At 42.2% G+C, this 23,731-nt stretch overlaps 1 protein-coding gene across 2 annotated transcripts in view; it reads right to left on the bottom strand.

The window, feature by feature from the left end:
* Nucleotides 1-23,731, bottom strand: part of LOC143152868 (uncharacterized) — a 329,127-nt gene extending 305,396 nt beyond the window's left edge. The window contains exons 1-3 of one of the 2 annotated variants that reach the window (XM_076323451.1): nucleotides 22,784-23,731; nucleotides 21,985-22,325; nucleotides 19,356-19,485 (exon numbers count right to left, since the gene is read on the bottom strand). The gene's annotated coding sequence lies outside the window, so the exon portion shown is untranslated. The remainder of the gene's footprint in view (nucleotides 1-19,355; nucleotides 19,486-21,984; nucleotides 22,326-22,783) is intronic. The other variant, XM_076323450.1, reaches the window with a different exon arrangement.

Here is a 23,731-nt window from a genome sequence, read left to right as displayed (position 1 = left end):
TGCGGATCAAATCGTGCCCGTCTAAATCAATTGTCACGATCAACGACTTTCGCGCACGATTAATTTCCCGACAGAGGGAACGCGATCGGAACGAAATTCTTTCGTTTCGAAATCTCTGACATATCTTATGCGCCCAAGAATGTCTCCGTGTCTGCGTCCATTAATTCGTTCCATTTGAGCAGAAAATCTCCAACTCCGGCACCGATCGAAACTCTTCTCCATCGAGCATGCGTCTTGGTCGGTGTCTGCGATTGTGACTTTCTACTCGCAATGACGAAATTAACGATCCAATTAATGGAAAATAATCTCTGTTGTCGTCGAAGCTGGTGACATTCTGACAAAAAAATTCTTTTCGGAAGCAAACGGTAAAAACACTTGCATGCCAGGATTTTTCATTACCTCTCTCGCGATCCCTTTGTATCGCTCGATGCAACGAGTATCGTTTTAATTGCAGCGTCATCACTTTTCCCGGTGATCACTTTTCGGGATGCAATTCCGTACGTACTTGTTACGCGAGAAACGAGATATTGGAATCTCGCGAGAGCGCAATCGTAACCACGAATAGAATTTGAAGAATTTCGATACGCAAGAGGAACCAGCTGTGCAATACCGAATCTACACGAAAATCAATCGTTTCGATTTTCATTGTGAACCAATTTTGGCCATTCTTCGGGAATATTTTGTACTTAAAAATTATACCAAAGAGAGCGGTATCTTACTTACGCTTGTACAGTAAAGTATAACGGAACGAGTAAGGTGTTCGCGGAAATTGAAAAATACACGAAGAACGAACATCTCGCGAAAGATTTCCGAAAAGTGTCCTCGACAATGTCCAGACGCGAATGGTGGTCGATTTTCGTGCATTAAAATTTTTAATTGGAATTTCGAACGAAATCGCGGCGTCGTTCGGTAATCGGTGACGTCGGTGATTAAAACTTGTACGTCGAATCGTTCGACCGTGTCGTTGTCGTCGATGTTTGAACGATTCTCCCAAATATTGGGCCGACGCTTCGAGCGATCATGCGATTACTCGACCGATCGTCATAATGAACGAACCCGTAGTGCTCGAAAGGCGTTAAAATTAGTTTTCGCATCATCGAAACGCGATCCCGCGTGCTCGTTCCCCCGTACGATTTTCACCAGTGCTTCAGAAGCGAAATTAAATCCAGTCCAAAATTAGCCGAGGTTCAATCGTTAGCGATATATCGTGCAATTAGAATACACTGCGATCGATCTTTGTTAATCGTGGCTTCTTTCTACACAGGGTGTCCCTGAAATCGAAGCCACGAGGTATCTTCTAGCATAAAAGGTCCCTACTGTCTTTACATAGTGTCTACGAAGTAAATTATTATTGAAAAATTATTAAAAGTTGCTTACAAATATACTATTCACCGTAACTCTAAATACTCTAAATGCTCCGCTGGTGTAACACTAAAACTACCGATAACGAACCTATTCTTATTTGTTTCAGGTGACATAGGTATCTTCGAAGTTTGATAGGTTACATATTAATTCACCAGTACCATTAGTCGTCCAAATCGATAATTATCCGCGAATACTGTAGGTAAAGAAACGGTGAATAATTAAGCAACTTTAAAAAGAAATTTCAAACAGGTGAAATTCATCCCTTTGATAGTTCTGTTGTTGCCGGACTGCATGTTTGCTTTTCAATAGCTTTTCGAGTATATCGGTTTGTAGGACACTGAAAACGTGTTGTCACCTGCACGATGAGTCAGTTGGAAGGCAGACAAAAACCACTGCATTGGATGCTATCGTTTTTACGAGTCGCGGACCAATGTTTGTCGACCGAGATGCACCGGTCCCCACCAAACCGCTCTAAGGTTAATTGTAAAAGAAAGTGTATCCCCGTTTCGTTCTCGATACGCGTGGAACACACTGTGGTACACCTCCTTCGAAAACACTCTGCACATTTATCGTACCAATACTCCGTACGGTAGCCGTTTACTTTTTACCGTGGTTGAACAAAATTTTCGAAGAAGAAATTTGTCGTTACGGATTCGCGGAACGTCATTGAAGTTCAGGTTCCATGGCAAACATCAATTTCGAACCGGTGGCTCGAATTCACGTGATATTTTACCGTTTGCATTTTACATTCCTCCTCGTCCGGCTATCGTGTTCGTTAATAAAACAGCGCGGTCCAAAAGGCAGCCGCCGAGAACGCGGAGGAAATTCGGAAAATTCCGGAGAAGGAATTTAAGCTTCACGGGCGCGGTCGTTCCGGTGTAAAGGTAGCGATTCTAGAAAATTATTAATCGTACTGGTACGAATTTGCCAACGATATTGACGCAAGTCCTACTGACACCGTTTCAATCGAAAGCTTCGAGCAAGCGGGAACACGTTCGACCGGTAAATCTAAAATCGTGTACGGTAAAACCTCGACGATTAAAAATATCGAAATACACGATCGTTGCAAATTCTTGCGAGTATCGGATCGTTCCTGTGCAATGTTTCTCGATGGAGATTGTGTCGAGTGAATTGAAACAAAATTTGCGATATATCGGGTTGTTCGGAGAGTCGTTCTCCAAAATGGAGAATATATAATTTAATAAAATGTTTACACCGTGTTTCATTTTCACTGGACAAAAACGAAACGATTTTCCCAACACACCAATACTTTCGTAACAATAATTCGAACGAACAATTCGAAGTGGAAAATCGAAACTTGGGAAAATCAACGCGGACCGAATATTTTTCGCAACGCGCCAAGAACGTGGAAAATTCCCACGGACGGGATGGAACGGCTCCGCCCGTAGGAAAAATCAATTTCCGAAGAAACTCGCAAGAATACCGGCCTAATACCGTGAATATTTCGCGCGCGAAACTTTTTCCACGGTTGCACGTCCAAGGTAGCGCGCGAATCTCGCTGGTTGGGGAAATTGCACGAATTAGAGGAGCATTGGTCGCGGAAAGCTCGAAATCGCGCGAGCAAGGTGCATTCACACGCACTAGCGAGGACACGTGTTAGCCAGAAACGCGACGATCTCACGCCTCGGCGATCCAGGATACCGGTTTTTTCTTCCTCTTCTTCTTCGTCTTCTTCTTCTTCTTATCGTCGCGAATAAAAGCTCGCCTCTGACGCAACATCGAGACACACGCGAGAAAATAGAAACGCGCTTGCGAATCGAGGTTCCGTTTTAACGCAAATTCGCAGTATTGTTCTCCCGCGTGTTCCAAGTTCTGTAAATCTACCTTTCGCGGCCAGAAATATTAGGTCAACGAAGATCTCTGTTTTCCGAGCGGGTTTCGATAAGCGCGAGGGTTCCCCGAAACATGCTCGGACGAATATTATTCGAATAAATCTTTCACCGAGGAATTATCCGAACGACTCACGTTGCCCTGCGAAAATATTCGAAAGCCTAGATAATACGAGTAACGGTGCGAAGAGAAGAGATAAAAACATTGTCGATTTTATCGGGTGGTTTTGGAAAGTTAACCCACCGGTTAATCAAAAGTTTCGAACGTTCGAGGGAAATAGGAAAGAAGAATGTTGAACGTGGACGAATTTTGTACGATAGACATATTCGGTAATTGGAAAATTCTGATATTTTGGAAAAGTCGCAGGTTCGTAGAGAACTTGGAGAGAAATATCGAACGATTTTGGTGTTCTTGTATTCTTTGGGGTGAAAACGTACTTTAAGGGAAAACTGTGGTGGTGTATAAAAGAAATTGTTAAAAGATACATTCAACGGTTTGTACGCTCTGTACATTTGTACGTTTCGATAAGTGTTATCGAACGACAAAACTTATCGAACATCCTAGTATCTCTGATTCCTCGGAACGTGTAGAATCATTCTACGAAAGTACATTTGGAATTCCATGTCTTCGAAAATCTACCCTATTTTTAACGTTCTCCGTTCCATTCGTGAAGAGATCGGTTGTATTTACTCCGAAATCGTTTAAGTTCGATCGGAGGAAATTCCAGTGAAATCGAGGAATAGGATTCCACGTACGGCGTTCCCATATTTCGTAGTTGTAAACTTGAACCGGGACTCATTGTCGGACGGAGCTCCTCCGGTTGTCCCGGCCAATATCTAAGACTGCACGAGATGTCTGAATTATTTACCTGTGCATTCGTTGCGCGATGCCCGATCGAAATTGGGAAGCTGTTTTCCCCGGGAATTACAGCCGAGCTCGCGAGTCACGTAAGCTCGTTTTCGCGGTCGACGCGAAACGGGAGGAACGGATGGAACGCACAAAAGTCGAGGACAAGGTTCAACGATGCGACGAACCGCGTACAAACTTGCCCCGTTTTCGTTGCTGCAGTTGCTCGGTACGTCTCGACGCTACTGGACTTTGCAACGGTATCCAGACATTCTTTCCATCGTGGTCGAACCGAACGAACGACACTCGAGCTTCGAGGAGGGGAAGAAACGAGCCGCGAACGTGAAAAAGCGATAAGTCTACCCCCGTAGGAAGCCGTACGGTGCTAGTACTCCGCACTCGTGAAAAGAGATCGCCTTACGTTCGCCGCAAACTACCCTCCTCACCGTGCGATCTCCGAATCTCGCGCGATCTCCGAATCGACGAAAACGACACGAGCGATTAAACGACGAACGTCAGGGGTGCGAGAAGAAATCACGTCGCGTAATTTTCATTCTCTTATCGCGTTACGTAGCCGTTTCCACATTTCCCCGTGGATTCTGGCCCGGAGTCGTCTCGGTCTTGGTCGTCGCGAGCTTTCGACCGGCCTCTCTCGACAGCTACGAGCTCGACGCCCTCGTAGCTTTTCTAATATCTGTACGGAAGCGGTGGAAGCGGCGGAACGAAGCACGACCGGGGCCTCCGAGTAATTGTTTGTCGTCGCCGCCACCGCTCCTGCCCCGGCCCTCTTCCACTCATCGTCCTCGTTTGTGCGGCAATAATTTCGTTGGTGTAATTTAGCCGTGAACGACGAGCCGCGAGAAACTTTCCACGCGAAAACCGTCGCCTTAAATCCTCCCGGGGCGAGTTAAGCCCCGTTCGCCACCCAACGGTTGTCGTTAGCATCGCCTTTGTTCTCCGCGTGTCGTTACGGGGGCGAGCGCGAAATTGCAGAACGACGAGCACCGATACTCGAGCACCGTCCCTTTTTGCATCGCGTAATTCGATTCCGCTCCGCTCAAAAGAACCTGCGAACTTTTTCTTCGCTACGGAGGATATTTTCTAATCGCTGGGAACCGTCTGGTCGGGTGACACCGATGCAGCCACGCGGAAGATACGAGGCGAGTTCTTTCGCGAGCTCTGGAATTCAAATGGAATTCGAACGCGTTTCGGTATGCGTGAAATTAAAATTGGCGTACTTCGTCGTGTCGTCGACTGAAATTATGGCGATAAGCGTCGTCGCGAAGCGACAGTATCGAATCGGTGGTCCACTGTCTTTTCACCGGATCTGATACGCCTTCGTCCTCGGATATTGCTATTTTGAAATGAAATCTCAAGTTTCGCGCGTCTGGTCCTGAGTCACAGCGGGTCCTATTCCTTCAGGGGCCACCTGCTCGGCCACGAACGCGATACGACTGCATCCGTCCTGTGGATACCCCAGGAAATGGCCCGTGAACGAGTCAAACTCGCAAATAGAACTCAACTTGTCCTTGCAATTTCCAAATTTTCAAACTTTCCGTTTTTATACACGGAATAATTATTCGTAAGTTTTCTGTGAATTTGAGTTCACCGAGTCGTCGATACCGCGACCACGGTCGTTTAAATGGAATATTTATCTCGTCTTCCCAAGCTCCAAGATAAATTCAAATACTTCCCATCCTCTTAAAATCGGTGTTTCTCGCACTATGTGCAGACAAACATTCCGAAACGTTCGCGAGACGCATAAAATTTCAAGATGGATAAGAAATTCACCCGAGTACTCAGCAAGGTATACGATACTCGTAAAACTCAGTGTCGAGCCTGGCTCGACATCGGGGCCATTGAAACGACACGCAACGTCGAGTCCAACTCGACGTCTGACTACGAAGGGTCGATGTAGTACCGAGTGTATTCGAGACCGTATTAACGATAATACTATGCAAAGCTGACAATGATTCAGTCTCCTAACGACTATGCTCCAACACTCGACAACTGATTGCACAACTAACGACTGGTCGCGATCGCGCCACGGAGCAGAAATATTGACACTTTCAAGGTCAAGGGGTCCGGTAACTGCCGATCGACCGAAAGGGAAACAACGATCCTTCGACACACCGATAGATTTCCCTTCCGATACAACAAACGACTTCCAAGGATCGACTACCGGCCCTCTGGACGTCCAACAACGGACCACGGTGTCGCTACTTTTGTTAACCACGGAACCCACGCTCGATAGACTCGCCATACGTCGATCCCTGCGAACCAAAGTCGCCCCAATCGCTAATTCCAAACACTTGTCTCTCCGCACCTGCGCGAAAAGTTTATTCAGGACTCGGTTCACCGGCAAACCGTCCCTCGTAATTCCACACACTGCATAGATACACACCCTCGTGGTAGTCTTTATTTGGGTCACTGGTCGTGTTACGCGTAGAACGGTTCCAAACCCGAGACCAATCCTGCAGCAGAGATTCTTAACTCGGATTCGGGAAGCTTCCTTGGGATTTGGATAGATTTCTCGATTATTTTCCTTACTTTCTTAATCATTCCCTGGTATTTCTCTCCTGAACTCTTAATTCTAAATACACTGTTCGAAACAATTATCTCGGGTCGGAAGAACCAAAATTTTCCCAAATCGTAGTTTACGATTAATCCGCTAAAACGATGTACTCTGGACAACGACGCAGATGTCTTCGATGTACGATGTTAGGTGAAATACCTAACAATCTGGCGTAAAAGAGTGACAGTTCGTTCGAAAAGGCTCGAAGGCAACGGTCGTTAATTTTCCAGCGATATTTCAAGCGGAATTCGTCGGAGATCAAGGGAACGGGCGTCGATGAAACGAATAGCGAGCAATCGAAATTGTGGACGCTGCGTCGGGTCCGAGCGTGGCCGGTGGCCGGGTGATGCATCGACGGCAATATCCACCTGTTTCGCATGAAATACGAAAGCGTGGTGTCGTTGCACACTTCTGTAGATCTTCGATATTGCCCACCGGGTTGAATTACGAGAGCGTTGCCGTTTTGAACGGTGGCTCGCTCATTGAATATACGGATATCGGTGTGTCCATTTGTTCGAGAGGCTAGCTTCGTTTCGTCGGTACGGGTTACTCGCGATCCAGAATCGTTATTACCCTCGAGCGAACCGTGGACGTCGATTTCGTGTCGATAACGGCCAGGCCCGTTCCAATTTCTTTGATACTCGACATTGGGTAGCGTGGAAACTGTTCCGAAGTTGAACATTTTTTTCATCTACGATGTCTCGGGGCTACCGTCGACCAGCGTTGCACATTTTAGTAATAGTAACGCGATCGATGAAAACCTACAGCGGAGACTTTTGCACGGAGAGCAACAGCAACGACTGCGTTTCGAAATTTCGAACGACGACGATCGATATTTTCGTCGTCACGTGACTTGGAATTTTCATTCTTTGATTATTTATTTCATCGAAGGTACATCAAACGTTGAGTAACGAGTCATCGAAGACTTTACGACTTTCGATGACACGTCGTGTCGTTCGAGACTTTTACACTTTTTTAAAGAAACTGTGCTATTCTCACTCATCGAATTATCAGTACCAGTGCTCGTACCGTTTGTAATTATACCGAGTCCTATTACGGGCCATCTCTTCAGGCACATACGGGACAGGTATACACGCATCCTATTCATAGCTGACGTGATTGCCCCTGAACGAATAGAACCCGTCGTAACTCCAGACGCAATTCCCTCGCGTGCATACCGTAGAATCTTTGTGGTTCCTGTTATCAAGTGTGTATTTCGCTTTGTACGTGCGTTACGTTACCAGATACGCAGTCTATCCCCGATCCAAGGTATTTCACAAAATTAGAACCACGGTATTTCTTGTTCGTCGACTTCTCGAACATCGTTACTCGTTCTTTTCCTCGTACGGAAAATGGCCTTTAATTTCGTGGTAATAATATTGGGTTTCCAGTTTGTGACATATTTCACGATAGTTATCAGGTGAGCAACCGAGTATCCAACCGCTTGGTCAAGTTTCCGCTAACTTGAAATTATGACGACCTCCTTAACCTACCGCGCACACGTGACACCCTCGTACACCGTTTCTTCCGGCTCCCACGCTGCACGCTGTCGTATAAATCGCAAACAAATCGAAGTGCACGTTCAATCGAATAAATCGTAAACAAATGGACGGTCGAACTCGACAACGGAAACGTGTATCCACGATGACGTACAAACTTCGCGTACGAGCACCCCGAGGAAAACAATCGAGCAATTTCAATAATATCGAAAAATTAAGTGTCTCGGTTATCGACGTTTATCTCTTACAAGCTATTCGAGACTTTGATCCACGCGAACGTATTGTCCGCGTGAAACCTTGTCAGTTAGTTCGCGTATCTTTGCAGCCCGGTCGTCTTTAGTTTTCGATCGGTCCTCGCGGTGTACCGGTTCTTCCGGTTCGTTACGATCGACCGGTTCTCGATTCTCGAATGCTCCTAGACTCGTCGTATATTCGCGATCACTTGTACCGCGATTGTTTCGCTCGACGTGTTAATCGAGCGCGTAACCCGACGCCGAAGAAAGACACACCGATAGTTTGAAGATTACCAGTGCACTTGCACGGTGTCGGTAGGACGATCGAAAAAGATTTACTCGCGATGGAAGAAGGATCGCTACCTACGTGGCACGATCACGTTCGATCGAGGATCCGGCCGGTGAAAAATCAATCGACCGAAGTGGCGAGGGACCCTTTTTCTTCCATCGATGGGTTCTCTCCGGCTCGACTTTATCGGGCTCTTGCCTTCCAAGTCTGTACGCGTCATTTAAGCTTGTCCCGAAAACCGGAAGTCGATACGCCGCTGCTCGGTCTGCCGCGCTCTGCGCATACCCAAAGCACGCAACGTTTCGACCCGCTCGCTCGTAAGTTTCAACCTAAAGCCACGTTTCCACGCGCGACACACTCGATCGAGTACCGTTTCTCGGTGACTTCAAGTCTCTAGAGATGGTACAGTGGCAAAAGGAGTGGTTAATCTATCCCCACCCGAGCTGCACGCTCTGAACTTAGCCACGCACTCTGCCATAGTAGTAGGAATAGATTTTAATCGAGTCTCTAGCTCAATTTGTATAGAAATATAAAGCTTGGGGACTATTAACTATCGAGGTTTCGTTTACGTTAAGGTTACCTTCTGAACTTAGCCACACACTCTGCCATAGTAGTAGGAATAGATTTCAATTGTGTAACTTTAAGTTTAAGACAGTAACTTTAAGAAAATTATAAAAAGAAATTGTACAAAATTATTTTCGACGAATATTTCGACTAAAATCGTAGAACGTTAAGCCACGTTTCCACTTGAGAATTCTTTTCGGAACGTGCTCTGCCTTTTAACACGTCTACTACCACCGTTCAAATCGTTTGTTCGCCTCAAGGACTAATAAATAAAAATAATTTTGACAGTTTTTGTTTAAAATAACAAAGCGTCTTTAAGTAACTATAAATTGTATCTAAAATAATAGCAGAATTGCAATAGAACGGTGCTTCTATCGCAAGAAGTTGCAGTGTTACTCTTGAAATTTCTATCGACCACGAAGTCGGTCGTTTTAAAAGGAAAAATACGGGTAAGGAAAAGATGAGAAAGAAATAGAAAAGAGTTGGAATATCGTAAATAACGAAACTTACGGGCCATGCGATGCTACTAGCTTCGGTTCAAATTCGTAAATTTTAAATTCATCGTTCGGACGGATTTAAAAATTGTTAAAATACTTTCGACTTCGGGTAAAATGTTAATACTTCGTTTAAATTGATATCGTCTGTTTTACAAATCCGTGTGGAATTATATCGAACGTGCGTCGCTAATCGGCCAGGAAACGAGTGCGTTAGTGAAAGTGACCGCATCTGCGAAGCAAGACCTCTTTCGTTAACACCGATTGTGAATAGAAAAAATAATATTTTGTAACAATCCAACGGCGAAATAAGTGATTCGCTGGATTTAATTTATCGTACTTATGAGTACGGATAAAAAGTCGAAATTTATTAAATATTCTGTTACGAAAAAAATAATCTTCGTCCAACATTCGATTTGATCGTTCTTGAAATTGATTTACCTCTTTACCCAATTAATAATTAATAATCTTCTACTGTAGTATTAAAATTTAAACATTAAATATTCGTTGAAACCAGCAACCTCTACAAACTTCTCTATATCTTGATTCCTATTCATTGTAATTAATAGCCATTTTCATCGAATAATAGTTAAATTATTAACCATGTCTATGGTGCACTCTAAATGCACAAATTCACTTCCAACTTTGATCCATAATCCTGAGTGGGCATTCCCAAATTCTCTCAGTCCTTTAAACCCTCCGGACAATTGCCGATCCTTCATGGCTACTGCTAACCAGTGGTCAACATAGCTGACCACTGCTGACCATTGCTGACCACTGCTGACCATTGCTGACCAATGGAAAACACTGTTGACCTTCTCGTTCTTCTGTCCTTAATTCCGTAATAGACTCGTTTCACCTATTTATTTCGTTCAATAGTTTTACCATAATTTTGCTCAAAAATTTTATCCATTACTCTGTTTCATATTTTCATTATTTTGTCGCGTTTGTATATTCCTTAACTAACCGTCGCATCAAAGAGAAGAGAATTTATAATAAAATAATAAAATACTTAATTGCACGCTAATGTTGTTTCTGTATTCTGAAACATAGTTCATTTAATCATTCGCTACTCTTATTTTCACATTAATTCATGAATTCTTAGGTGAATATTTAAGTAAGCATTGGCACGAAAACAATTTAGAATAATATATTTGGTCTAATTGTTTCACCTCGGTGAATTATTCTGTCTTCGGTAGCTAGGTATTTCTCTGAACAAAGAGTGTTTAGAACAGTGAAAGAAGCTGACCAAGCATCCTTGATTAGAGTCCGAAGATCTCGAGTGCGCACATCCCGCCTTCTGTGTCCCCTTTATCAACGGCTTCTAGATATATATTTATGTTTAAGATGTAAGTTTGTTTTAGATTCATCACGAGGACGTGTAACGATGGCATCGCATCCGCCTAGGGATCTCGAGATTTAAACTTAGTCCGAGCTGGCTCTAAGACCATCGTCTTAACCATCTGAAGTGCAATTACCGAATAAGTACCTTCTTCTTTGCTCGCTTCCTCGTATCTCACTCTGATCGCCACTATTTGTTCCATAAACAATCGACCAGCTGGTCCAAACGATCAGTAATCGTTCTTTAGTTGGTCTGATTCCTAAATCTGAATTTTAGAATGCACAACAACGTCCATCTGTTTGCAAAAATCGACAACTCTCTGTTGTTAGAGGTTCCAAGTCGAATAGCTCCCATAGCTCGATGTGGAATGCAGAAAGGGCACCTGTTTCGATGGCATCGATCATCTCTTCGATCAAACTTGCTAAGAGAAAATGGGATACAGGCACAGTGCTGTATCCCTGGTGAAATTGCATTAAACTGCAGCAAGAAAAATAATCCAAGAAAAAACAACTGCTGCAGACTGAAGCCTGAGAGGGTTAGTTATTCCAAGTCATTTACTCCCTTGGTAGTGGTAGACTAGACGGTAGATATCATTAATAATTCGCGATCCTCGGATCAAAGAGGTTATAGATGCAAGCCTCGGTACTCTTAGATGCTACTCTTTGTGCAACTCGCAACTGAGTGGCTCAACTGCACGCTCCGTGTCTTTCCCAATTTTAAATCGTGATCTATGATTATAACTACATCTGTAACTGTTGAAAGAGTCCGGGTCTTCGCTACATTTCGTTCATTATTATAGCTACATCTGTAACTGCTGAAAAAGTCTTTCCTAAAACCAGTACTCGTATCGTCGAGGAACAAAATTGATTCAACGGTGCAATAGTAGGAAAATTTATCGTTCTAATCAATTTTCACCGAAAAAAAAAGTCGATTCGCGATAAAAGTCGTTAATGGTAACATTAACAAACGTTCCACTCTGCCCGGATCAATGATTTATCGACGATGACCACTCGTTTACATTTTTCTGAAACGGGTATTAAATGAAGTAATTAAACTTGAAGTAATTGGTATTTATCGATGCTAAAACCACTTCGTAAACATGACCTAAAACGAATGATACAAAAGTACCAATTTCAACCGTAAAGGTATCGATAGCATCGAAACAGGTTTCGGTATGTAATACAGACTCTGTATATGGTGATTCTTAATTGCGTGTCAATTCTTCTATGGTTAAAAGTCGAGTAGAAAACAAGACCAGAACGTTATAAGATAGGTAAAGAAAACGATTGATGCAGCTGCGTTCATTTAGGTGTACCGGTAACCTTACGATACGATTAACGAAGCATTCTGGTTCGTCGCTTAAAAAAATCGATCTTCTTTTTGCAACTCCGTAAAATCGGTTCTCTTGAAAATATATTTCTCTGTGTTCAGAGTTTCAGTCATAGAGCCTTAAACTTTAATTTCTCTTCCTCGTACATTTCTGACGACTAAAATCGATAAAATCGTGTCAACGCGATAAGATAATACTTCTCGGAACGTTTCACGCAGTTTTGTCTACTTGATAAAAAATGTCACACATGGAAACTAAAAAATTGTTACTCGAATCGTATATAAACGTACTTACAACTACCCTCCCTTGTTTACGAAACAACTCTTGAAAATTTGATAATATTGACGTTCCACACCAATATGACCTCTTCGTTCGTACCCTTTCTGTATATCGAACGTCGTGTTGCAAATACAAAATATTTGATTCGATTACCCGACCATTATCCGTAGCTTATAGCTTCGAATGAAAATTCGCGTACGATCAATTTCCATAGAGAAAATGTCGACAAATGAGTTTGTAAATTGTTCGCAACGTCGATTCGAAGTACTCGGGGGATAATGCGAGAGAACTGGAATCGTAACGATACGTTTGAAGAACGGTGTGTCGTATCGCGAATAAAAGTATACGCAATTTGATTCCGTGTTGCGATCGGCGTTGAATTTTTTTCGCGCGGTCACGTTCCCCCAGAAAACGACCATTACACGCGTTCGTTCGCTCCATTCGCTTTCTCCGCGAGCGCATTCATTCTACTTGCGCTTATGCGCACAGAGAATCGGTATTGGTAGATCTTTCGGTACGGCGTGGTTCTCGTTGTTTGTACAGACACACGATTCTCCTTCGTCCATTTGGACAGGCGAGTGGAGTTCGTTATGGTAGGCGACACGATCCCCGCTAGAGCAATACTCGTAGATAAGAACGCCGGCGAAGCTCGAGTATCTTCCAGATGAACGATAAGAACGACGGGAGTTCTAAAAACAGGAAACGAACGGACCAGTTTTGCACGCGATATTCCAACTAATTCGCAATTCGTTGGAAAATTTCCGTATCGTATGAAAAATAGTCGAAGTGAACGTAATTATCATTGGTTTAATCATTTCTCGTGATAATTCTAATAGAACTGGATCTACCGTAACGCTAACGAAGCTTCGACTTCGAGCCTCGGCACAAGAGGGGAGAAGGTTTAAAAGCCTTATTTATTGATTTTTTCATCGAAAGCTCGTAAGATGATCGTTCACAACTTTTATATCTGATAAATTTTCCTATTCGAGCTCGAGTGTCTAAATTTTGTAAACACTTCGGAAAAGAAAAGCGTCTCGCGAAATAATTAGTTCCAGAACCAGAAACATACCTAACACTGTACCTAACACTGGTAACATTACACTAATGTAGCTACAATTTTATAACTTGCATCTCACTGTCGTATCGTCGATTCGAATTTCAAATCGTACGCTTCACTCGAAAGATGACTCTTATATTTTAACATTTCGCCTATTTTTACAATTTAAAAAACACACCTAACACCTGCATCTCGAACCAGAAAATTTCCCTGCAGTGGTAACGCATTACCCTAACGCGGTTGCCCATTGAGAATCGCGTCTCGAGCGCGCAGAGCAAGATCGTAGCCGGTGCAGGGGACTCGCGTCTTCGAGGAATACGTTATGGGATCTCCCGGTTGTAGCGCAAGTGCACGTGGATTAGTCCGTAGGGCGAACTCGGCAAGAAAGCGTGTAAACGAGCACGCCGCTAACGGAGAAAGAGCAAGAGAGGAATGCGGCGCGGTCGCGACATCAAAGTGAAACGAGATGGCGAGTTGTCTGGCCGCGAACGAGCAAACGCGTTGAATTCACTCGGGTACCGTGGCACACGGGCCATGAGCCATTGTCGGGGCGCGCCCCTATCGCGGAAGAAAGGATCTCATCGCGCGTGTTCGAGTCTCGTTCTTCCTGTTGTTTAGACAAACCGCGAAGTAACTCGTGGGAACCGTTCAACGTTTTTGGAGGGGAGAAGCTGTTGTAGCAACACCGACGGATCCAGGCAAGTGGGTCGTGTCGATTTTCCAAGCGCAGGTAGAAAGCCGACGACATTGTAGAACGCGATCCTGTACTCGAGAGCAACAGAGAGAGGCGACACTTTTACCTGAATGAACAATTTTCCAAATTATCTACAATTTTAACCGTACAAATTGTGCATTTATCGTAGAACGATGTAATAGGTCGAACGACAAGTTTCGTCGATAAAACTTATCGAACAGTACAGTAGTAGATACAGGTTGTTCGGTTTCGTGTTTTTAATTTTCAGTTAACGAAGAACTAGATTTCATGGCAAATATTTAACTTCAGGTCGTCAGAGTACAGTAAGAATAAATTTACCATACAAGAAAGCTTCGAAAATGTCGTTTACGAATATATTAAATAGACTCGAGCCAAGAGATGAACCCAGAGGTTCCTCGGGAGGAACATTAATGTACCTAGAGAAGAAGTTGTATGACTTGACTAATTGTGTCCCATTCGCAAGGAAACTAGAAACCCGGGACAGTATATTGCCTGGAATTCTGAACGTATTTACCTATTCGTCAAATACACCGAGTAACTCGGCTAACGTATTAGGAATATTATAGCCGAACAAATCTCAATTGTCGTCTGGAATAATTGTCTCGAGAGTTCGATTCGAATCGGTCCAGTCGTGATTTAAAAACGACTTGGTAATTAGAATGGACTGAATTTACAAGACGAAAGTTTCTAATTATTTCTACGAATATCGAGCTACGTCACGCTTGGAATAGGTTTTCATTCGGATCGATAAATTTTAGTCGATTCGAGCAATGCATTCACCAATAGGTATAACGTTCTTCGAAAGGAAAATTACCAAATGAATTAAATAATTAAATAAAAATTGCCCTTGGTATATTTTCTTCCCGCTGAATAATATTACACTCCATATAAATACTTACTACGATACATAACTCGAATGTAAGACCTAACTATTACGTTTCATAAATCCTTTCCTCTTCCTCGCGCGTCTAAACGAAAAAAAAGGTCTCCGCGTCTGCGTAAATTGGCACAAATTTTCCAAAAATTCCGTCGATCGTGACTGAACAAAAATTCTACAAACATCCGTAAGATCGTTCAGTGGACGTTGAGAGAAGCTCGTATAAGAGGCGTCCTCGGCTCCGATGTTGCGCCGATCGCGCGCGACGCGTGACATTGTTCCCGATATAAGGCGAGTAACGTTTACCGCGTGCCTTTTTTTTCTTCTTTCTCCTTTGTATCGATCGCGTAATCGCATTCCCGCGGAATTCTCCGAGCGGCTCGCTTCTAATTCGAATCGCGACTTCGCGGCCGTTGAAAAATCCTCGTCCTGTCGGTGCGCGTTACGAGTCGAACGTGGCCGCGCGAAAGGCGATTGCACGACTACACATCAACGTGGACACGCACACGCGCGTGCAGAACCACCGATAAGGATACACGGTACGCGCGTGCGCGCGTGCGCGCGTGCACACCCTGAAACGGAATCGCGCAATTGCCCGCGACTAGCTGGCCCGTTAAACCCGTTCGAGGATCTCGCGGCAAAATTCGAGCCGTTCGATTGGAAGTAATCGCGATCGATCGAGTTTAGCGACGATCGTTATCCCGGGCGGCTCGACCGGATGAAAAAACTGTTTTGTAAGCCTTACACCGACAAGCTCGAAAAACTACTCTACCGAACGGCTCGACTTTTTTCCATCGTCGACGGTCGTTTGTGCATCTGAGGTTTTTCAACCCCGTGTTGCACGATAACATCAATCGAGACGTAAGAAAAATTCTCGTATCGTAAAATTCGTCGGACAATTTCCAAACGTACCGAAACACCGCAAGATCTTCGCTGGTAGACGACTAACTGTCTGCAACCGTATAAATTATTTCTTTGTACACCGAAGCCAGGTATACTAATTTTTCAACCTCGATCGAACGTTCGCTATTGAAATATCTTTGTATCGATGTACGGTAAAAATTTTCTAGAAGGCCACTCCAGTGATTGGACTTTTAACGAAGGCAAATTGAAAAGTATCGTTTTCCGTTTATCGAGCCTATCTGTATTTATTCCGAATTTATGGTTTTTTATTGCACGTATTCTCGTTTCAAAATACGATAAATGGTCGAAAAGGTTGCGCGAGATACGCAGTCGGAACCGTTTCGATAACTTGGTAAATATTACATTGATTATTAAATTGATTCGGGCAAATATTGTACAATGCGGAAGAAATTTTTTTATCTCGATTAAATTTATTTGAAACACCACTCGATCGAATTCTTCTCTCAATGCTCTCCAGAACTTTTGTCGTGGGACAAATATCAATTTCCATTGAATAAAATTAAAACTGACTCTATAATTTTAAAACTGCAAACGATGAAGAAAAAAAATTGAACGTTGCGTTATACGACCACTTTCGAACTGTGCAACATTTTGGTTCTAGTGGCGTGTTCCACCCTGTATGTATATATATCTTTTTTAAACGACGAACGCGAATCTAACGAATAACATTTCCATCAACTCGTTATAACTCGGAAAATGGAGCCTGGTAAACGTTTGTTCGTGTAACTTTTTTTTTCTTCTTTCGTGCTCCAGACATTTCCTCGCGTGAAGTATTAATTAATAATTTCTATACGTTAATTTTACATTTTTGCCTATTTTGCTCGACAAGGAGGCAAGTGCAAAGAAATTCCTGAGCAAAGGTCGATTGTCTTTGAACGAACGATAAAACGTGACCGAAATTTCGAAATTATTTTTCAAAATACTGTTCAATTCTCTTTAAACGACACGATACAGGATAATAGAAGAAAGGAAATGCAGCTGGTTATCGGTCACTCTGCAAACGCTGAACGCGCCGACATTCGAATATTAAAACCTTTTTTATGAAAAAAAAAAACATCTAGGTACCTGAAACTGGTAACGTTCGACGAACAGTATTTACGAAAGTTGAAACTTAATTTTTTACGATCGCGCGCAAGTTCGCTGCAGTAACGACGGGTGTGTCGTAAAACGCACAATTTCGATGCGAAACGACTTACACGGATTTAACTCTTTTTTAAGGAGAAACTGCAAAGTTATTACCAAAGTTTTACACGTCAAACATTCTTACCGAATTTCCCGCTCAGTTTTATCTCCATTCACCCCGCCGCGGACGTACCGGGGCGAGAGAAAAAAAAAAAAGAAGTTAACTACCGACTTATACTCGAAAAACGAAAAACTAACGTCCATTGTTCTCGCGGCAATCTCCTTGCACTTTATCTCGGCTAATTCGATTCATAGTCACCTCGAGTGGAGGACTCGTATTCTTCAACTTCTACTCCTGGTTAATCTTTCTTGCGACCTCAGTTTCGCGGAACAATGAGACACGAATAAAAATAAGAACCACGATTCTCCGAACGCTCTAAGCGAGAGAGGAGGAGTAATTCCTGAAACGACATTAAGCGAAGCGCGTGAAGAATTTTACGAACATAAATTGCATCTCGAGAGAGCCGCGATGCATGACTCATAAATTTCTTCGCGTCTATTTCTTTTCACCAAGACGTAGAAAAATCATTTTTCCCTTTTTGTCGTGAAAGCATATTGATTACGATTTACGAGACAATAATTCTAATTCCAAAATTGACTGAACAGAAATGAACCGAACGAAATTGACCAAACGAGGTGATATATTTCTGATATTTACAGGCAGGAAGTTACGGTAGCGTGTCGCTGAGTAAGAGAAAGAACCACGAAATTTTGTTGAATGGTAGAGAGGAGTAGGTAGGTCATAAATATGCCTAGTTGAATGTCCAGAGTGTATATGGGAGGTTTAAGTATATCAATTCACGTAAGTATGGCGGCGTACCGGAAGATAATACCTTGTAGGTTAGCCAACAGAGGTGGATTATCCAGCGTTGCTCCATAGTTAACCACCCTGATTTGTATCTTTTTCATTTATTGCAACACAGTTTCTACGGAAGACAGTGCAGTAATTTTACAAACCTAACAACCGCAATGCACTCTTTTTTAACAATGCAGTTTTGCAATACACGAACCTGATTCGAATCTTTTTCATTTATCGCAACACAGTTTCTGACGATAGTGCAACAGTTTTACGGAACAACCGCGGTGGACCCTTTTTTAACAATCCATCGGTAAATTTTGTATACAAAAAAGCCGTAACAGTACACGTAACTTCTAAATATAAAAAAAACATGTAAATAATTACGGTACGTAGACTAAGAGAACAGAAGTGAACTGACCCTAAAAAACATTGCTTCGATGACATTCGTGTACAAAAAATTAATTCCACACGGTAACACCGACCGTAGACATTTAAAAGTGTTGAAAACTGAACTTGATTCCGTTTCACGTTCGTTAATGTCTCGAAATATCGCTAAAATACATTGCTCGGATTCGTGATCACGAGTTTCACTGTTTGAGTTTCTATAAACCATTGCGTCCCATTGCGTGTTCAAGTTGTACCGGTTCCGACAGAAAATTCTCGTGCCGTGCTTCGCATATTGATAACACCGTTCCCGATTTCCGAACATTACCGTACCACTGTACATGGAAAATTTCCGACTCGGTCCCCTTTCGCTTTCACTTTCTTCCGCCAGTTTCGTGCAAGCGCGAGCGTTCCCAGAAATTGAATTTTTGATTTATCGCAACGCGGCCCGTACGGAAAATACTGAAATCGTCGCGGAGAGAACTCGCGCAGCGACTCGCTATACATACGTATGTATATATACATATTTCAATTGAAGTTTACGCGATCGTTGAAACGAGGAGTAGAGAGTAAATGAATAAAAATTCAAGGACCGAACGCGGCGGATCGAGGGGTTTCTTCGGTCACGAATTCGTCGCTCGTCGGCGAAACTGGTCTCCGGTGGTTCGTACAAAAGCGATAAACTCCATTCTTCGGTAAGAACGCGAGAAGCCAACGCAACATTCCAAGGAGAAGAGAGCGGACACTCACCTCTGGCTGCGGTCTCAGCTTCTGCTTCGACGGTCGGCCTCACGGCACCCGGCATCCTCCGTTCTCGTCCTCTTCGTTATCCTCTCCCGCCACTTTCTGTGTACGAACACACGTAATCGGAAACTCGGCCCTGCGACAAAAAGTCAACGGATTAGTTTCACGATCGCCGATCTACGCTTACAACGAGTCTCTCCATTGTACCGACTATTATTCGAACAAAGCTGTTTTCCGTTTATGTTTGGCACGTGTATTTGGTACCACCACCTACAGGGTGGCCACTGAAGGACCGAATTATATGAACGAAGATAACTTTCACAGACACGTGTCTTTTTCATTTTTTATTATTTTATTTGGAAATATAATTAATGGATTTTGTTCTGTTTATGTTTGGTACGTGTATATACACTAAATAGTAATCTACTACAGAGTGGCCACTGAAGGACCGAATGATATAAACATAGATAACTTTCACAGGCACGTGTCTTTTTCATTTTTTATTATTTTATTTGGAAATATAATTAATGGATTTTTTTCAATTTATGTTTGTAACGTATATTTAGTAATCCACTACAGGGTGGCCACTGAAGGACAGAATTATATAAACGAAAATAACTTTCACAGACACGTGTCTTTTTAATGTAAAGTACACTTCAAGAAATGGAGGGTGAAAATTAATTTTTTAAAAACACATGGATAATTTAAACGTCCACTTCTACTAATGTATTTATCTCAAAGTTTAACTACACTAGGAGCATATTTTTGTTGGACTATTTTAGGGACGAGTTGGTTTGTAAGAAAAAAAGACAGTGGTTACAGTCAATGAACAATTTAAATCGAAGAGATTAAATATACCAGTTACTTAATTTAATAAATGAAAAAAGTTCCTATTCCTGTGCTTTTAATGTTTTGAAAGAATACTTTGCAAAGTGATTGAAAAAAATGGCTTTCCATCGGCAGTATGCGAAGAAAGTATTTCTTTGATTTACTCAAACGACTTTCCCTCGTACCCTCATCCATGACATGATTTCTCCGCGAATCGATTTCTTCCATTAACGTTTGCGTTTATGAACATTCATAAATACAGAGCTTGACAGTGTGTGTGTTAAATTAAAACTACTTGTGTGCAAAAAAATTTTTAACTTGAATCAACATGTAGCCAAAAAATTTTTCAAATTCACAATAAGAAAAGTGTCTTAAAAAATCGACTAATTTTGGTCCGACGAAACTGATCGTTTGCATTACGTAATCTTCTCTCAATGATATGGGAGAATAATAATTATTTTCTACAAAGTAATTAAACGTCGTACTTTAATCAAAGTCAAGTTTCTTTATTAGCATTTTCATTGTACCGGCACAGATACACAGATATACGAATACAATGGATAAAAAGAATTGCGATAAAAATTTTTTAAATCGCGCTACCTAGAGTCAAAGAAACTCTCTGCTCTAAAGCTACCCTGAATGTTATGTTAGAGTCATCGAAACCTTTAATTAAACTGGTTCAAGAACCGTCTAACCGTAAAGGTTACCGAAAATGCCTCTTATAATACTGTATATATATATACATAATGTCTGACGCGGAAAGATCTTTATTTCTTTATTTAATCGAGGGTCGAATGATCGTTTTCTCGGCGCAGCCGAGTGCTAACGACACGACAAGAATTCGAGAGTCCGCCCACCACTGAAATGCCTACCTGCCCAAGCGGTTCTCTCGAGGTTATGAGTCACGAGGCCGTCGCACGCTTTGCTAAATATCTCGACATTTTGTCACGCTTAGTTCTCCCTTCGATCGTGCCACCTTCGACGAACTTCACGTTTTTTCTACGTTTTATTCGACCAGAGAATGGGGACGATCGGTATAAAACGGGACTGCTCGCCAAATTAACCTTACTTGACAGTTGCACGCTTCTTTCCTAACCTACCGCTCGTTTCGAAGCGGTACCTATGTACGTCGAAATCGGGCAAAGTTTATTACGAACACGGTATGCGAAAGGAACGAATAACGATTCGAAAGCTATTCGCAAAGAACAAAGAGGTTTTCGAACGAAGCATTTATTTGTTGGTAACGAAACAACTTTTATTTTACTCTGTACAATTATTTCTTATAGGTTGGAATTTCGCCGAGAATACGTAAACGATAACTTCGTTTAGGTACGTACGCGGTCGTGCGCGGTATGTGTATTATGTAGTGGGTGGCATGTGTATCATGTGGTTTGTGATGTATGTTATGCAATGTACTATGTGATATGTGTATTGTGTATGAAATTTCCTTTGCAAATTAGATCAATTATTAAACGCGTGATTTAACAAAATTATAATGAAAAGTAGGTAATTGTCCCCTTTATATATTATTTAGGAGCTTGATGAACTTTTGATTCTACTAGTCCATCTTGTCAAAATCTGCGTCGCAATAAAAGAACGAATAAATAAATAGGTGACATGATATAAAAAATAACAAAACTTTTCCCTCTTCTATCGCTTTCTTATAATATTCATGTACGAATAAAATGCTGGGCACTAATATCGTGAATAACCTGTATGAATTTTTCTATCATTTTGATGTGCTAAATTTAACCCTGAAGTCATACCCACTAATAACAAAACAATCTGTATATATATATAAGCTTACCGTGGTTTAATATCGCTGTACGTAGGACGAAACGCACAATAATGGATGTCCAGAAACGATCGGTGTGATTCACAAATTTTATCTCACTGCACTTACTTCGCGCACATAAATGGATTCCCTTTTGGTAAAACGCGCGAAAATCACAAATTCCACGAGATCTGCTACGCTCGAACGCCACAGTTGATTATTATCGATTTGTGCGAGATCGATTTATCCTTTAAGACGCGTCCTCATCAAAATCTCCATTGACCGCATCACGACATTCATTTTATCGTAAAATTGAAAACAGAGAGATCACGATATCACTTTCCCAATAATTCGAGTTTCAGGATTCTTTCCAACTGTATAAACAAATCCCATGAGAATAGATGTCACTCGATTTAATCGATAAATAAAATAACCAATCGGATTACGTGTTGCGAAAATATTATAATATGAAATTATCGAAAGAAAATTAAAAGTTGGCACTACTGTAACGCGATCAGTACGAAAGAATTGAAAGTTCAGTCCTAAAATAAATAAGAATAAAAGAATTAAAAATAATATCTTAAAAATCCACACAGTTATTTTAATAAAATCTGCTCCTTCTAATTTAAGAATGTATTTTCAATGACATCGAATCACAAACTTTGTTGAATAAACGAAAACATTCAATGTAGCTACTATGTTCGACAGATAAAACATCGACTGATTTATAAAAGATCGATTTGCGTTTCCTAGGAGTCGAACATCACTCGAGAGAAATCATTTCCCACGGAAATACCGATTGTAACACGCAAATACGCCCCTTGAAACTCACCCGCGCGATGTTTGACTTTAATTAAGCAAATACGCCGGTATAACGAAAAACAAGAATGGTTATCGACCAAACATCGATTTTATCGAACACAAAATCCAAACACATACTTCTCGAAACTTCAATTACGAAAGCACAATACTTTTCAAAGCGTAAAACTCTCGAAAAGTGTACAGTTCGTCTATCACAGTATACGAAATCCAGTTTAATATCCAACTTCACGTGTGATATGATCGCTAAGAACAAACTTTTCCACGAATATCACAAAACATTTTCAAAAATTGCACTGACAGTAACTCGCATCTACTATCGCAGCGTCAGGTAAAGAGGGACGCTATTCAAAGACGAGGTTATCGGTCTCCACGTTGGCATCGTTGTTTGAATTTCAACACAACCTCCAAAGTTTCCTTTGGTCCACGTACACATTCGAGCACTCTCGATAAAGCTATCCAATCGTTTCTCTCGTTTTAATTCCGAATTGTTGATCTCATTTTCAGAGAATTACCGAGTTCACCGATCTCGATGGAACGAAAACATTCGACGAAACTTCACGTGGATTGCGCGCGCCACCGAAGAGGTAAAACTACCAAATATACCGATTACAAATCGCCGAACGAGAACGTAACTCCCAGATAATCTCACTCGCGGCGCTCACAAATCAACGTACATGGCCACCGAGTTGGTTCACAGGTATGAGGTGAAATCGCGGAGGCTGGCTAGACGAAGGAAAACAGTCCTACGTGAAAAAAGACATTTAACATGGTACGCGAGATAAAAAATAAATTCCCCGAAATTTCGTAGACGAATTCCGTTCAGTGATCGGTTTTTGAAGCGGAACAGCCGCGATGAACCGCGCACGACCGCCGTGAAAGCGACACGACACTGGATGAGAACGGGCAACAGGTTCGTCGGGTTGCCCTGAGGAACGTGACCACAGTACGAACAGGAGGG

This window comes from Ptiloglossa arizonensis, chromosome 11 (genome assembly GCF_051014685.1).
Source record: "Ptiloglossa arizonensis isolate GNS036 chromosome 11, iyPtiAriz1_principal, whole genome shotgun sequence".
NCBI classification, from domain to species: Eukaryota; Metazoa; Arthropoda; class Insecta; order Hymenoptera; family Colletidae; genus Ptiloglossa; species Ptiloglossa arizonensis.
This window is presented reverse-complemented; position numbering and strand designations above follow the sequence as displayed.